Source organism: Lacerta agilis, chromosome 11 (genome assembly GCF_009819535.1).
Source record: "Lacerta agilis isolate rLacAgi1 chromosome 11, rLacAgi1.pri, whole genome shotgun sequence".
NCBI classification, from domain to species: Eukaryota; Metazoa; Chordata; class Lepidosauria; order Squamata; family Lacertidae; genus Lacerta; species Lacerta agilis.
The window spans coordinates 31,404,053-31,419,989 of record NC_046322.1 but is presented as its reverse complement, the minus strand read 5'-3'; the positions used below and the strand labels follow the sequence as shown (position 1 = coordinate 31,419,989).

The 15,937-nt window shown below is 43.3% G+C and overlaps 1 protein-coding gene across 2 annotated transcripts in view; it reads left to right on the top strand.

Moving 5' to 3' along the window:
- Positions 1-15,937, top strand: part of EDIL3 (EGF like repeats and discoidin domains 3) — a 227,190-nt gene that overhangs the window by 15,434 nt on the left and 195,819 nt on the right. The window lies entirely within an intron of this gene.

Sequence of the window (15,937 nt, the reverse complement as noted above, 5' to 3'; positions counted from 1 at the left end):
CCTGTAAGGCACTTGTGTTCCCTAGGAGTTTATCATGGACTCCTCAGTAAGAAAATTATTAATGGCAAATAAGCTTCCCTCAAAAAAGCAAAATGAAACAAAAACATGATGACTATTCTTCACTTGCAATGTGAGTCTTCTGCTAGAGAGTGATGTGTGCTCACCAGGGTACACTTACAGTGAAATGCTAACCATGTCTACTTAGAAATGAATCCTATTGAATTCATTTGGGCTTATTCCAGGTAAATGCAGCTTTAGCTGAGAAGCCCATGCAAGTCAATAGGCCTGGCTAAAAATGTTGGGTGTGCACCCTAAAACCTGCCACAGAATTCTATAAAAGGCGTAGTAATTCTGCGGCATACATGCAGTTATTTCTTGCGAGGTGAGTCAATGGGGAAAGGTTTCCTGAAGTCAGAATAGTTGAGGACTATTGCTTGGAGGCAGGGGTGGGGGAACATGTGCCCTCCAGATGTTGTTAGACTTCAACTCCATTAGCCCCAGTCACTATGCCCAATATTCAGGGATGGTGAGAGTTCTAGTGCAGCAACATCTGGAAGGCTGAAGGTTCCCTAGCCCTGTCTAAGAGGAGAGAGCTGCACCAAAAACAGCTCCTCATTATGGACCAAGAGGTAGTATCAAGTAACCAACAACAGATAGTGATGAAACAAAAGATGAGTCAGACTCTCAGATACATATGAAGATAACTATTTTTAAAATAGTTGACAATATAAGGTTTTAAAAGCATGAAACTAGAACACTGTTAAAAATGTTGTTTTAAAAGTATCAAGTACTAATGTGTCATGGCACCCCAGTAAATGATCCTGTGATGTCTTATTGCACTTTTGGTGTTTGATATAGTAAGGTGAGAAGATTTCATCAAACCAAAGAGAATGTGCGCTCTCTCTCTCTCTCTCTCTCTCTCTCTCTCTCTGTGTGTGTGTGTGTCACACGTTTACTTTTTCTGTAATAAATTCAGCTCAAATGTGGTGTCAATTCAAATGCTGCCAGGATATATATCTCTTTGTGTATATATGTCTTCTGTATATTTAAGCTAATATAAAGGAATGCCGAAATGGGAGTATGCCATCAGTTTCCCAAATACATTCCTGCTCAGCAAGAGCTCTATTTGACGACAAAGAGTTTATTAGTATGAGAGCCAAGTTATCAGTTTTTGTCTTTAGTTTAGATCAATTGTGAGGTTGTCTTATATCATGAAATGGCAGCATTTTTATCCCCACCTCTCACATCTGCAGGGTGTATTAGCTGACTATAGAGTAATCATTATTTTGCTGTATGAGAGACTATAACAGAAACAACTGGTGGAAATTAACCCAATATACTGCTGTCCCATAGCAATGTTAAGTGGATCCCTGTGCAATCCCTATGTCCAGTCCTCAGCACATCATGTGACCCACCACTCCCTGTCTCAGTAGTCCTCAAACTCCTTTTTCCAGTTACTGTAATTAGTTATCCAGTATGAGGGACCAGTCCTAATATCCCTTACATCTGTACATCCAGCAAGGGAAAATACATGTGCAAGCATGTATGTATTCTTATGTGAACAAACTGATACAGAAGTAGTGTGTTGCAATAAATACAACCCTCCTGTAGAAATTCAGGTGTGATATTAGATATCTGTGTCTTTTTCTGTATATGCAACACAATGAAAACCTGTGCAATTTTCAGGTGTGTGCAATTATATACAAGTGTGTGATTATATACAGATAGGCTGAATGCTATTTCCTTAAAAAGATACAGAGGTTCTGAATGTGTGAAGCGGCTCTCTGTAGCAGAAAATATCCACACATCTGAAATTTATCCACACTTAGCAGCAACACTGAGGAACATACATACTTTACCTAGTTTAGAAAGAGTTTTCATTTGCCTACCATAGCCGTACCTAATAGAATCTTCCTCTTGCTGATATGCAGGAGAGACTGCTGCCTTTTTAAGTTCAATTTTCATAGCAGTGAGTTCCAGCATCAGCATTCTTCATGAAAAGTACCCTAATTGCTTCTAGAGTTCTTCCAGTGCTGGCTCAAAAACATTTTGCTGCCTGAAGCAGAGCTCAAACAGTACCCTCCCTGCACCTATTAAATTCAATACTAAATTGTCATGCATGCTGCTGCTTCACAATTCAGACCTAATCCCTGTTTTCATCTATATTTCCTTATGGTGAAGCAGGTTGCTTCATCTTTCTGCATGGCAGGGACTGCCCTGGATTCCCCCCTTCCAAAATAAGAAGCAGATAGTATCTAACTAGTAGATGTCAAGGCTTTGTTTGCCACTTTGGTAGAATGAGGGGGAGAAAAGGCTTCCAGATAACAGGAGGCTAGAGAATTTTCATCAAAGAGGGAGAACACTATCTAGGGTAAGGGGAAATAAACTAATAAGCACGGTGGTTTATAGTGTGGTTGACATTACCACAACTGTGTGGAAAACTGCTTCCCACAAACTACTTTCTTTTTTTTCTCCCCCCCCCACAAACTACTTTCCATGTGGCACTGTACTCAAATGCTTGTGTTACATCAGTGTAAGTAGCTGCATCTTTGAAACTGGCCTCACTTCCAAATTTGAATAAATATGACCAAACGGCTAAACTGAATAACTTGCACGTACACATGCACACATGCAAAAACATGTGTGTGTGTGTGTGTGTGTGTGTGTGTGTGTGTGTGTGTAGTCAGACAGGCAGATATAGATGGATGTTTACTGCCATCTTTCAATAGTCCTAAAGAGGTTAAAATCCTCTCTAGGGTTAAAAGCCTACAGAGGTTTTTCAGTACTTCCTTATGTGGTCTAAATTACTGTAATAAAAATTGTGGTATGATGGTCTATGAAGTCTATAGGAAGATACAAGTCATACAGCTATTATCACATTCTTAGACTATTGCCTGTTTAGACCTTTTACTTTTCCCCGAAATAAATTCACACAGGAGTCAGATATTCGGTTTGGTTTTTGGCAGAAGTTGCTGGGCTGCTGGAGCTAAAGTTCTAAAGCACTGTATCTGAAAACATGACAAAGCATCAGCAATTTCGTTACTGGTGCCAGGAATAAAACAGGCAGAGAACACAATGTTAAACTTGAGGCAATGCAACATGAATGTGCGCAACAGGGCAGAGATTCTTTCGGAATGAGAAAACTGCCTGGCCAGCACGCTCACCACCGCCTGGTTATCGGAGCAGGAGCAGACACACTTATCCTGGAACTCACAGGTCCAGATGTGCACCACTACTACAATGGGGAAAAACTAAAGAAAGGTTAAATCGCGAAGAATGGCAGTACCCTGCCAGTGCCCGGGCCACCACTGAGCACACCAGCGGTCCCTAAAATAAAGCCCAAATCATAATGAGCCGGCAGCGTCCAAATGGACCTGGAAATCCGTTTCCAAATTGAAAATATCCTGCCACAAGGATATTCCATTATATCCATCAAGGAACTCTAGCCAATTGCGCACCCACACAGGATGATGGGGGGAACGCAAGCCTGAGGACAACCTTGCCAGACATGCACAGAATGGGCGCCCGGGGGCCACCACTCTGCAGGCAAAATTCAAATGTCCCAAAAGGGATTGAATCTGCCATAGGGTCAATTCCTCTCTGGGCAGGATTTCCGAAATGAGGTCACGCAAGGCAACAAGTTTATCCTCTGGCAAAGCGGAAGTCTGGGCCACTGTATCCAGCTGTATACCCAGATATGAGAGCTTAGTGGCAGGACCTTCCATTTTGGCAGATGCCAGTTCCTTCATCAGGGCATCAAAAGCCAGCAAAAGCTGGATACACCCGTCCGACCCAGCTGCTGAGCAAAGAATAAAGTCATCCGAGTAACGAGCCATTGCCCTCAGGCCCATCATCTTGCGCAGTGCCCAGTCCAAAAAAGTACTGAACGATTCAAAAGCTGCACAAGATACGGATCATCCCATTGGCATGGCTTTGTCTACATAATAATTCCCCTCATATTTAAATCCAAGGAATTTAAAGTCATGTGGATACACTGGGAGCAGCTGAAATGTGGCTTCCGCATCACATTTGGCCATCAAAGCTCCCTTCCCAAAACTCCTTATTAATTTGACCACTTGGTCAAAAGTGGCATATTTAACTGAAGCTAAATCCTTGTGGGTAAGATAGATTATGACTTAGCCGGAACTCCCCAGGCACCTTCTTAGGCACTACCCCCAAGTGGGAAAGGTGGAGGTCAGGGAACGGAAGGGTAGAGAATGGGCCCGTAATTCTGCCCAATGCCAACTCCTTCCCTATTTTACGCTGGGCCACTTCTGGCAAATCTCTAACTGATTTTTGGTTTTCTACTTCTGCCGACCTAGGCGGGAATGCCACTGGAATACGAAAGCCTTCAGAAAACCCTTTCCAAATATATTGTGCTGCTGAATGATCAGGGTACTTTGCTAACCATTTCATCAGAGGGGGCAATTTTATGGGAGTATGTGCCAATGTGAACAATTCCTCATTTAGATTCACCGGGTTGAGGAGAGGAAGCCTAAACCTCTTGCTTTGCTCCCCTCTTCTGGGCACGAAAGGGCCACTTCAGGCCACAGGAAACAGCTGGATGGTTTCCTGTGCATTTGTCGCAAGAATGGAGGTATTTACAAGCCTGCCACTGGCAGGAGCCCTTGTTATACTCCCAGCAGTAATAAATTCATTTAGCAGCCTTCTTGGGTTCAACTTTTGGCACTGCAAATTCCGAGGACTTAGCCTTGATATGTGGCGCAATGTAAGTAGACCAGACGTCTAGATCTTTCTGATCCCAATGTGCTGTATGCACCCTAGAGGCCCTGGTCTGGAAATGCTGGTCGTAGGCAATGGCTGCTGCCTCTCCGGCCTTAGAATAGGCCAACTGGACTATGGATAGGTAAATCCAGAGATGTAGGCTCCTCTTGGGTTAAGCAACAGAAACTACCCTGTGAAAACCTGAAAGGTGTCAAGCCATTTATCAAAGGAAAGGCAAGCCTTCCTGGATTTCTTCCTCAGTGAGGCCCCAGCCTTATCCTTAAGCTGAGGGTCCTCATCTGGGGGAATTAATTTGACCATATCCACAAATTTAGGATCCCATTCCAGATCCTAAAAGATAAGTGTGCACCTGGGATTATGTCTCTAGCTGAATTGGTAGAGACTGTGGTATCCTTTACTGGCACACCTTTGACGCACTCTAGAGGAAGGCCATATTTGGCTCTGTGCGTATTAGCTCTCCTTAGCCACGCCCAGTGAGGGAACCAAGAGGACACCTCCATATGGCCCCAATGCCGGGGCTAACGGGAACTGATACAGCAAGCTGCTGCTGTTGCAACTGAGAAAACAGCACCCCTGATTGATCCAGCTTTTCACTAGCTTCGCTGGCATCCGAGGGGGCTTGGACCTTGTAAGACCTCAGAGCGGCGAAAGGGCCCGGCTGTGAAGTCGGCTGCTCCAGAAACCGCCGTGCCAGGCCATCCAATTCGGCATTTATCCTGCTCACAGCCGTTGGATCCATGCCTATTCTGGCCAACCTCTGCTTTAAAACCTCCCATGAAGGAGAGTCTACCACCTTCTGAGGGAGTCCATTCCACTGTTGAACAGCTCTTACTGTCAGAATTTCTTGCTGATGTTTAGTTTTAATCTGCTTTCCTTTAGCTTGAAACTGTTGGTTCAGGCCCTACCCTTAATTCCTCCATCCAAGTTGTTTATAAAGGCATGGAACAACAACCTTCCGGGTCATGTGGCCAGCATGACTAAGCCGCTTCTGGTGAACCAGAGCAGTGCACGGAAATGCCGTTTACCTTCCCACTGGAGCGGTACTTATTTATCTACTTGCACTTTGATGTGCTTTCAAACTCCTAGGTTGGCAGGAGCAGGGACTGAGCAATGGGAGCTCACCCCGTCGCTTAATTTTCCTCACATGCTTCTCTGCAATGTAGTCTACAAGAATATCTGCCTTACAAGCGCTGCTCAGTGCTGATTGACAGATTGCTTTAACACTATGTTGTTGTTGTCATTTAATCGTGTCCGATTCTTTGTGACCCCAGGGACCAGAGCACGCAAGGCACTCCTGTCTTCCACTGCCTCCCACAGTTTGGTCAGACTCATATTGGTAGCTTCGAGAACACTGTCCAACCATCTCATCCTCTGTCGTCCCCTTCTCCTTGTGCCCTCAATCTTTCCCAACATCAGGGTCTTTTCTAGGGAGTCTTCTCTTCTCATGAGGTGGCCAAAGTATTGGAGCCTCAACTTCAGTATCTGTCCTTCCGAGAAGCCCCCTGTTACGCAGGCCTTCTAAATGGCAAATCAAGCTTATTAACATTTTATATTGAACCAAGTAGATAGTGCAGACTTTTCTGACCTCAGCATGGCCCCCAAAGTAGTGTGATAGAGGGCAGAAGATAACCAACACAAACTCAGTACATATATGCCCTGTAAGGTATAAAATGTGCTAGTTCAGTTCATCTGGGCTCAGATAAGCTCCTGTGGCAATAATATTGTCTTTTTCTGGTTATGAGTTGATGTCAAAGGCACAGTTTTGCCCTGTGAGATTGTTTCACTGTGCTAGCTAACTGAAATTGCCATGGATTGTACAGCACTTTCCCCCCACCCCCAAATTTAGACAATGAATTAAGTAATATCTAAACAGGGCAGAAACAAAGTGCCATGGTATCCTGGGAATAGACATCTTAAACTGTATTTTGCCAAATATCTAGAAACAGTGAATCAGCATGGGGGAGGAGCACACACTGTCATAACGGGATCACTGGACTGCTTCAAGTGTATAAAAATCAGACACGCTTGTCAGGTTATTGAACAGCAAAGCAGTTTTCAGAGAACGTTCCCATATTTCATGAATGAAATCCCCTTCCCATCTTTGCATGCTGCCAGCACTTGTCTGTTAATTCTGCATTTGAAATCTCTGCTGCAGGCTCATTTGGTGTATTTACTTTTTACTATTAAAGCCTGATGTGCTCTAGTCCACGTTTGCTTCCATTGTAGGAGCTGGTTCACATTTCCTCAGTAGTTTAACAACAATACTTCGTTGCTAGGAAAATGTAATTCTTTCTTCCATGAAAATATTCACCACTTACTGTGCTGCTTAAAATGTGGCCGTGTAAATGCAATGAGCCTCTCCTGCATAGTGGCCCACTGAGGCATCTCCGCTGATAATAAGTGAAACAGCTTCCTCCCTGGCACCCATGCCATTTTGAAAATTTTAATTTTGCATATATATTTAAATGCACATGATTGCTGACTGCGCCCCACAGAGTGCTATAGTGGCTGGAGCACTGAAGTATATAACTAGCCAGTGCTAATTTACTGCAGGGCTGGAGCATACAACTAGTGCTACTTTGGGGACAGGAGAATAAATGGTTCAAGAAGCAGCAAGGCCACTGTAGCCCCTTACAATGCCCTACATTTCAGGATCTTCATTTATTTCTAGCTGTGCACCATCCTCTTAAGCTAAGCTAATGTCAAAACATGCACCCAGTACCTTTTACACTTACACTTTTAGTGTAAATAGCAGCATAGTCATCTTTCCCCATCTATTATAAAGAGCAGGGATGGATAACTTGTGGTCCTCTGTTAGACCTACTGGCTGGACCTGGAGGACCATCACAAATGGAGGACCACAGGCTTCCCATCTCTGATGTAGAGCCAGAATACTGAACTACTGATACTGCATCATTGCATTTATAATAGGATACTGATAATAAAATATATTTACTTAGCATCTGGAAATAATTTGTGTCTATTAAGGACCAAGTTTACATTTAATTATTGCTGTGCAATCCATTTTATGTTAAGGTAGTGCTTGAACATGCATCCTGCAATAATTCCTCCCTCCCTCTGCCTCCCTCCCTCCCCCCTCCCCCTCTGAAACACAGAAGTAAAGCCATCTTTCTTCCCACCCTGCGTCCCCACCTTCCAGGTAAAGAAACTCACCCACCATATTATATGTGGTCCAGTTATTACTCCACTGGTACTGGATTAAAACTGTTTAGCTATATTGCTAAGAAATGAAATCTTGCTTTTTAATCATCTGGAAATGCTTTGCATCTCTTGAGGGTTGAGATGTTAAAGAACATTGGGGGAGGTGGTGGATAACAAATAATGTGTCACAATAAGTGTTGTGTTTTCACAAGAGAATGCTGCAAATGAATAAAACAGAGACTCCATACATTTCATTTTCCACATCCAAGGACTTGGAGTTTTCTTTTTTAATGAGAGAACATTCATGAATGGATTATAGAAGGCGAATTGCCTGATTCTAGAGTAAAAATTTGTTTTGAATGTTACGTTGTAATTTAGTTACTTTATAAAATAATTTATTTTGTATTCAGAGATCAACATCCAAAATTTATGCTTATGTGCTTGGAAGTAAGCGCCACAGAATTATTGGTCCCAAGCACGATGCCATTGCAAACGAATGATACATCTAGCCACCTTGAACGGTTAAAAAGTTGGGCTCGTGCAGATATAACAATAGAGAAAAACTAGATAGTTTGGTTTATACCTTGTCTTTGAACCAGTCATGTTACATGACTGTTTGGATGTAAGGAAATGTGTATACCCAATATGTAGGAGGAAACTTGAGTTTTAGTTCTCCCGAATAGTAGGTGTTGCATGTCCATTTCATCATGAGAGCTGGCAAATTATTTTCTTACTTTCGTATTTCACTGTGTGTCAAAAAATTACAATATGAGAAACAGTTTATATTGTCTAAAGGTAAACAAAAATATAATTCATACAGTAAGGCTGGTGAAAGTATAGGCATCTATGTATTTTCGCAGGCACATTGTCAGGGTAATGTAGAATTATATATTTTATGGATCAGCTGGTAGATGATTTCATTGGACACAGTATTGATGACCTCATAGTTAGGGTTGGGTGCACGTCCCCCACCCAAACTATTGGTCAGATCCAGAGGTCTGTTAGTGTCTTCTTCATGCAGTGGAGCTTCCCTGTTCATTCCTCCCCAATGCAGACATCAGCACCACATTCCTTTTCTGAGGGTCCTTTGATACTTTGAAGAGGCTAGGGCTTTGCAATGGGGATAAGGTTGCAGGAAAGCGGTATGAGTTGTGCTACTCTGGGCCAAACCTAACTACATGTGATTTGTACAGGTTAGAACAAAATGTAGCAAAATGCTACTGTTTCCATAACATGGTAGGTGGCACACTTCCACAATTGGAATATGTATATCTTGGCAGCTGAATCACCCAGCCCCTTTAAATATGTCACAGGCTTTCCCCTTGGAGCAGCATTCATCTCATTCTTATACTAGCACCCACAAATGTTGTATTTTTTTCTACCAAGCAGATGTCACTGCACTTGGTCAAGCAAAAATTAAATTCTTGTTGGTTTCATTCATATAGTATATGAAGTCATGTGACAACTGCCAAAAATGATCTCTTGATAATAAAGAGTTTTGATTAGCTATTAGTAAAGGGCTTGCTAGGCATCTCCTGAAGCAGCAGGGTTGGCACTGCTTCCTTTATTGCTCCAATGCCACCAAAGTTTTCAATTTTTACTCACATGGTTTGGGCCAAGTTATGGCCATTATCATGTGCCATCCAGGCAGTAGTCTCTTAATGCAGGGGTCTGCAAACTATGGCCTGGGGGCCAGATGCACCCCCCCAGACTCGTAAATCCGGCCCGCGGACCCTTCCGCCTGCTCGGTCAGTCCCCACACACTGTGTTCGCTTCGCGGCATGGGGGCTGACTTCCACAATGCTGGCATGGCTTCTGGGCTGGTGGTGACGCTGGCACAACTTTGGATTGGCTGCAGGAGCTTCCTGCAGCCAATCCGAAGCCTCACCACCCACACGCCGAGGTAAACCCGGTGCAGCCATGGACAGAGAGGCCTGGCAGCAGGTCTGGGCTGCACCATGGGCATTGTGACAGGTGCATTGCAGGGCTTCAGCTAGAGCTTGGCATGCCTACTGGCCCCATGCCTGGCACCCTACTCGGCACTGCTGCTGGTGCGCTCGGTGGCCGCACTGGAGCATCTGGAGGGCAAGCTGCACGCCGCGTATCTGGCACTCCGCATGCACAGCCTGCCCGCCGACCTAGCCTCGGACGACAGGTCGCAGTGTGTGGTGCATGCTGTCTGGGAGCTCCGTGCTGCTCCTCAACAATGCCGGTGAGTGGGTGCTGCCTAGATGTGCTCCTGAGTGCATGCAGGGTGCATTCCTCCTCCACGTCCGGAGGCAGCTGTGGGACAGGCTTACATGGTATTTATATTTTTCAAAAAACAGTCTGGCCCCCTGCAAGGTCTGAGGGACAGTTGACCAGCCCCCTGATGAAAGAGTTTGCTGACCCCTGTCTTAATGGTAGCATCACCAATGTGGTTTACAGCCACATGATCTTCCCTAACCACTTGCACAAAAGTGGAATAAATCGTCAAAAGTAGCAAAAAAATGACAGTGGAGGCAGCTGGTCTCACAGCACTTCTGCTATATGACCAGTGCTGGAGTTTGAAAATCTGAAAGGTCTGGAGTCTACCAAGTCAGACCTCAACCCTGTTATATCATGTTCCTTCAGGATATGCTGCCTGCCTCTGCTCTCTGATTCTGACCAGACTAAGGTTACCAGATTTTTTTGGGACACTTTTTTTAGAGGGAGAGGGAGAGAGAGAGAGAGAAAGTTGTTTTAAAAAGTTGTTTTTTAAAAAGAAATTAAGAAGTAATATATTCTCTTCTGTGATCTCCTCTGTCGTGTGGCCTTCCTCTGGGCCCTGGCCTACTCTCTTGGAGCACTAGCTGCCATGGAGTAGGCTTGGGTTGGGTCTGGGCTTGACCATGTGTCCTTGCCCTCCTGGTGCTCTCCTACCTCTTTTCCTGAGCGGTGGCAGTGGCGTGGGAAGGTCGGGGCTCCCCTCTTTTTTCTCTTTTCTCTTTCTCTCTTCTCCTCCTTCTCCCTGTGTCGGCTCCAGGGTTTTCCTGGCCCTGGAGTGCTGCTGGGCACTTGGCTGGGTGGCCAAGCGCTCTTGCTCCTAACTCGATTTGGGCTGCAGGGGTAGGGTGTCAGCAGTTCCCCCAGTTGACGCGCCGGGTGTCCCCAGTTCCCCTTCAGCAGTGGTGGCGGCAGCGGCAGCGGTGGTCTCAGCAGCCCAGAGCCAGCCTCATAGCGCAGTTGGCTATGGCTGGCTTCAGGAACTGCTCGCTGCTGTGACACCCACCATTTTGATTCTCCTGGAGTCCCCATACGATGTGTCGTGTGCCGTTGAACCAATGGCACAGCAGTCATTCCCTACTAATAAATCTACAACACTTAAAATATAAATCCAGGGACATTAAATGAAATCCAGGGACATTCCGGGGATGGATTTTGTCTGGGGACAGATTTGTAAATCCTGGGACTGTCTCCATCGACCAGACCAGAGGGATCATTTTTTGAATTCTGGAGTTATTATCAGCCCTAAAGTTGCACACCGTGGTGAACTAAGCTATGACTGATTGCCAGTGTTAGTCATACTCAGTGTAGACCCACTGAAATCAGTGAACATAATTTTCAGTGGGCCGACTCTGATATCTGTGTTTTTAATTCAAGCATATATTTTGCCACTTCATGTTTTATATATATATATGTTACCAAACCGTAGGCATAAAGACACCTTTCTTTATTTTTCTGAGCTGAGTGCCGCTACTTGTGCCTCTGATCTACTGAACCAATAAGATAGCAACACTCTCTGTAATTTGAAAATTGCTCTGACTGGCACTTCCTACACTTTTATTACTGTAGAACGTGGTGGAAAACACATTTGTGTAATTAGCAGGATAATATTAAAGGATTATAAGGGTACTTGAGATTAGGGAATTTATCTACAGGTCTTCAGAATGTCTTAATTGCAATCAACTTTAATTAGTAAGATGATGCTACTTTCAAGATTTTCACAATTCTTTCAGGCAGTGGCAGCTCCTATCTGCCTTCATTTGCTTTCTGTAATAAGTAAGTTATTTGCTGTGTGTTTTTCACATTCTCAGTGAGTCATGTAGAGGATTTGGCAGTTTTACATATTTATTTCTGACTGCAAAGAAGAGCTGGGCCTCTAGTCTGAGCTTTTCATGGGATTTTCCTCAGCAAGAATAGTATGGGAACCAACCTCTGTGTATTGCTTTCACTCAAGGACCCTTTCAAAGGATTGAATTAATGGGGTTTGAACAGGATGACATGTTGGTGAGTTTTCACCCTTTGCCTTAAATCTACTATTCATACATTTCAATATTTACAGTCAAGCAATATATTAACACACGCATCAATACTGCAATGCTATTCTTCCTATTCAGGCATTCTGCTACAGCACACATTTATAAAATCCCTTTAGAATATGTATAATGGATTGAAGTCCTTTTTCGATATGCAGCTTCTGATTTAAAATTCATTTGGATGATATATATTAACATACTTGGTTATGTGTACATGCTCCTCACTAGTGCTTGTGTAGGTATGTACCTTTTTTAGCTCAGTTAAAAATGGATATCCCCAAGATGTATGAATAATTTACAAAATTCACGAGTTCTATATACCTTTAGTCTGCATATTATGTGGAATAGGGGCTGAACAGCAATGATTACAAGGGTGTGTTCAGGATGTGCATTGTTCAAACAGTCAAGATGCTGTAGAAGCAGGCTGCATTGCACACGGAAGGAAAATTTCATTCCTGGCTTTGACATCAGAGTAAACAATTTCTACCAGTTAGCAGTAGAAGTCAGCAGTGCAAAGTGCTGATTGGCTAATGTGTATGATGTCAGACATCCCATCTACCTCATATCTAGAGCATATCTGGAGCAGTTTGCTATAGTGACACTGCCAAAGTTCATAATTACCTGGCGCAGAATAAACTGCTGCACAGCCGGTGATATTTGGCTATGTTATGAATAATCATTTCTGCAGCTCTGAATGTAAACAAGATTTCTGCACATGTTCAGCAAAGCTTTTATTTTTCATCTGTTTGGGTTTCTTTTTGTTCAAGTCATAGCTCAGAGCTAAGCAAATGCTCCCAAAACTGTTTAAAAAAAAAAAAAAGATGTTCCATGGAACAGTGGGCAATCCCAAAGAGACTCCTAAGCTTTGGGGAAGAAAAGCTGTGAAATCTGATTCTGTCTGAGAAAGCACAACCCAAATGGCTTACAGCTTAATTCTACAGTAGCTCTTTATGTACTGTCTGAATATATATTGATATTGCTTTTATTTTTAAGGCATTTATAATTTTCCATTTTCCAAGGCAAAAGTCTCTATAAAATAGCTCAGATACGCACAGGAGAGTTTAGGTCTGGATATGGGACAACAGCATCAACTGCATAAATCATTTGCAGGAAAGAATTGAGAGAATTGACCCAACTAGAGAAGAAATATACTAAATTATTCATCTATGTCATTATGACTGACAACAACAAAAGACAGAGCCAAATTTGCATTAGTTTACAAAGAAAAGCAGCTATTACTCTTATTGCTAGTCTGTTGGTGAAATAATTTACAGATAGAAATTTGACCATTTCTCTGGGTCGTTCTGGTATCCTTAATGAATGTCACACTTCAATAAACTCTCAAAAGATGATCTGAAAGAGAGTTCTCATTTGCACTCACCATGTTGGGCAGTTATAAATTGCCCTTCATAAATACTGGGCATGTGGCTCAGCATCTCACTTTAAATGTGAGCAGCCTAAACAGAATACACTAGCACCTGTCACCTTTCTTATGTATCCCAACAATTTAGTAATTGCAACAGACACGTGCACTGAGGTGTTCTTCCAGCAAGATATTCCAAGAGATGGCAATATGGTTGCCTAGTTCTCATTTTAGATATGCTGCCAATTGGTTCCTATGAGGCTAACAACAGCCCAACACGTAATGCTGATGACCACTTGCTGGCTTATCAATCACATTTGTATTCCACCTTTTCTCCAGGGAGCTCAGGGCAACAAAACACAGGTTTGTTGAAACAAATCTAAGCAAATATACAGAAGCTTTTTAGGAAAAGATTGCATGCCAGGGTGCAGCCCTATACACGCCTACTCAGAATCATAAATAAACAATAAAAGACAGCCGCCCCCCCCCCAGAAAAAGACCCATCCAACTGAGGCAGCACAAGTAGCTTATAGCCTATATTAGTAAGCATATAGTAAGCATAACAGTGCATGGTTAGTTTAGACATATAATTAAAAAAAAGATATTAATAAAAAGATATTTATCTACACCAAAAGCAAAATAGAGATGGTGCCAGGTGAGCTTCTCTAGGGAGGTCTGTCGTAGTAAGGTTGCCTTTAACAAAAAGACTCTCTTTTGGTAGCCATCCACCTTACTTCACTTGGCAGGGAAATCTGGAGATATTAAGGTTTGGGATTTTAAACTTCATCAGCAAAGTACTTCTGTTTTGCAGTCCCTTCCTTCTTAGTCCCAGTACTGAGCACAAATGTAGATGTTCCATTTTGTCTTGTGCATAGGAAGGAAATATGTGACACTCTGCACAGCTATTTTTGCAGTACCACCTCTTTTCTATCTGCCCTCAGTAGTATTATTATACCGAATGACTGCTGGTAATGTGTAGGGCACATGTAACACCCTTTCAAAAGAATATACCAACATATTAACCCTTGTTGTTGTTCAGTCGTACAGTCGTGTCCGACTCTTCGTGACCCCATGGACCAGAGCACGCCAGGCATGCCTATCCTTCACTGCCTCCCGCAGTTTGGCCAAACCCTACTCACATATTAAAAACTTAGTTATGATGAACAGGTGAAGGACACGGGAGAGCGATCACACCTCCTATGCATCAATTATGCTTGTGCACACTATACCAACTCATGAGCAAGCATTATGCTCATAGGCTCTTTCCACATAAGGAGCCATGCATTTTTCAGGATGCCAGATTGCATATATACAGACTACAAATGCAACATGCATGTGCATAGGTTCATTGCACACAAATTCAACATATGGAGGTAGGCGGCAAGAGGCAATAGGAATGATTCTACTTCCCTCTCCATATGCTGATGAAATCTAAATTTTGAATGTGTATATTGTTTGCTACTGTCAGAAACAATGTAAGAGGAAATCTGAAAGCAGTAGCTAAGCATTTTCAAAAGCTGTCAGGAGGATCAAACAACAGTTTTTAATCTTAATGTTTGGAGGGCACTGAAAGTCTCCAGAGTAATGCTTTCCACACATTCCAACTATGCTCCTAACACAGAGATTGTGCTCTTATAGCAACCACAGAATTCCTTCCCAGTGCCAAAAACAGCAATCAATCTGGCCATGAGCAAGACCCAGATTCTTGCAGAGCCTCACCCAGACTCCGCAGGATCACAGCTGTTACAAGGAGTGTATGACCCTGGGAGTGTGGGAGGCTCCACAAATGGCTTTTTGGCAGGGTCACCTGTTGAGATGAGGAGGAAATGTGGAGGAGTGACTCAGACTCTGCAGGTTCACAGCTGTTATAGGGAGTGGGTGATCCTAAGGTAGGGGGTTGATGCTCTGCAAACAACTGTCCTTAAGGAAAGCCAGTTGCAGAGCTTCTCCAGGACTCTGCAGAATTGTTGAGAGGAGGCAAACAAAGGGTGGGGGAAGTGGGGCACTGCAAGCTGCGGAGCACCCTATAGGGCTTCAACCAATGCACAGCCCTATATAAACTTCCAGGATTCCAAGCAGATCCCAGGGTTGCAAACCATTTTTTTCTGGAATCAAATAACATGCAAATGAGCACTAAACTTGCACTGCAATCCATTATACAGGTGAAATTCAAAAAATTAGAATATTGTGGTGGAAGGGGTTAATTAGCTAACCTATATATTTACCTGAATGTATTGTTAGTCCAGTGAATGTATTAAGTATAAAAGTGCCCCTGTTAAGCTTTTCTGTATGAAACTGCTCTGTAAAGCTGTGAACTTTGATCTGCATTGTACTTCTCTCTGGCAAGCTTTGCCTTACTAAGTGTCTGGAGATAACAGTAGACCTTACG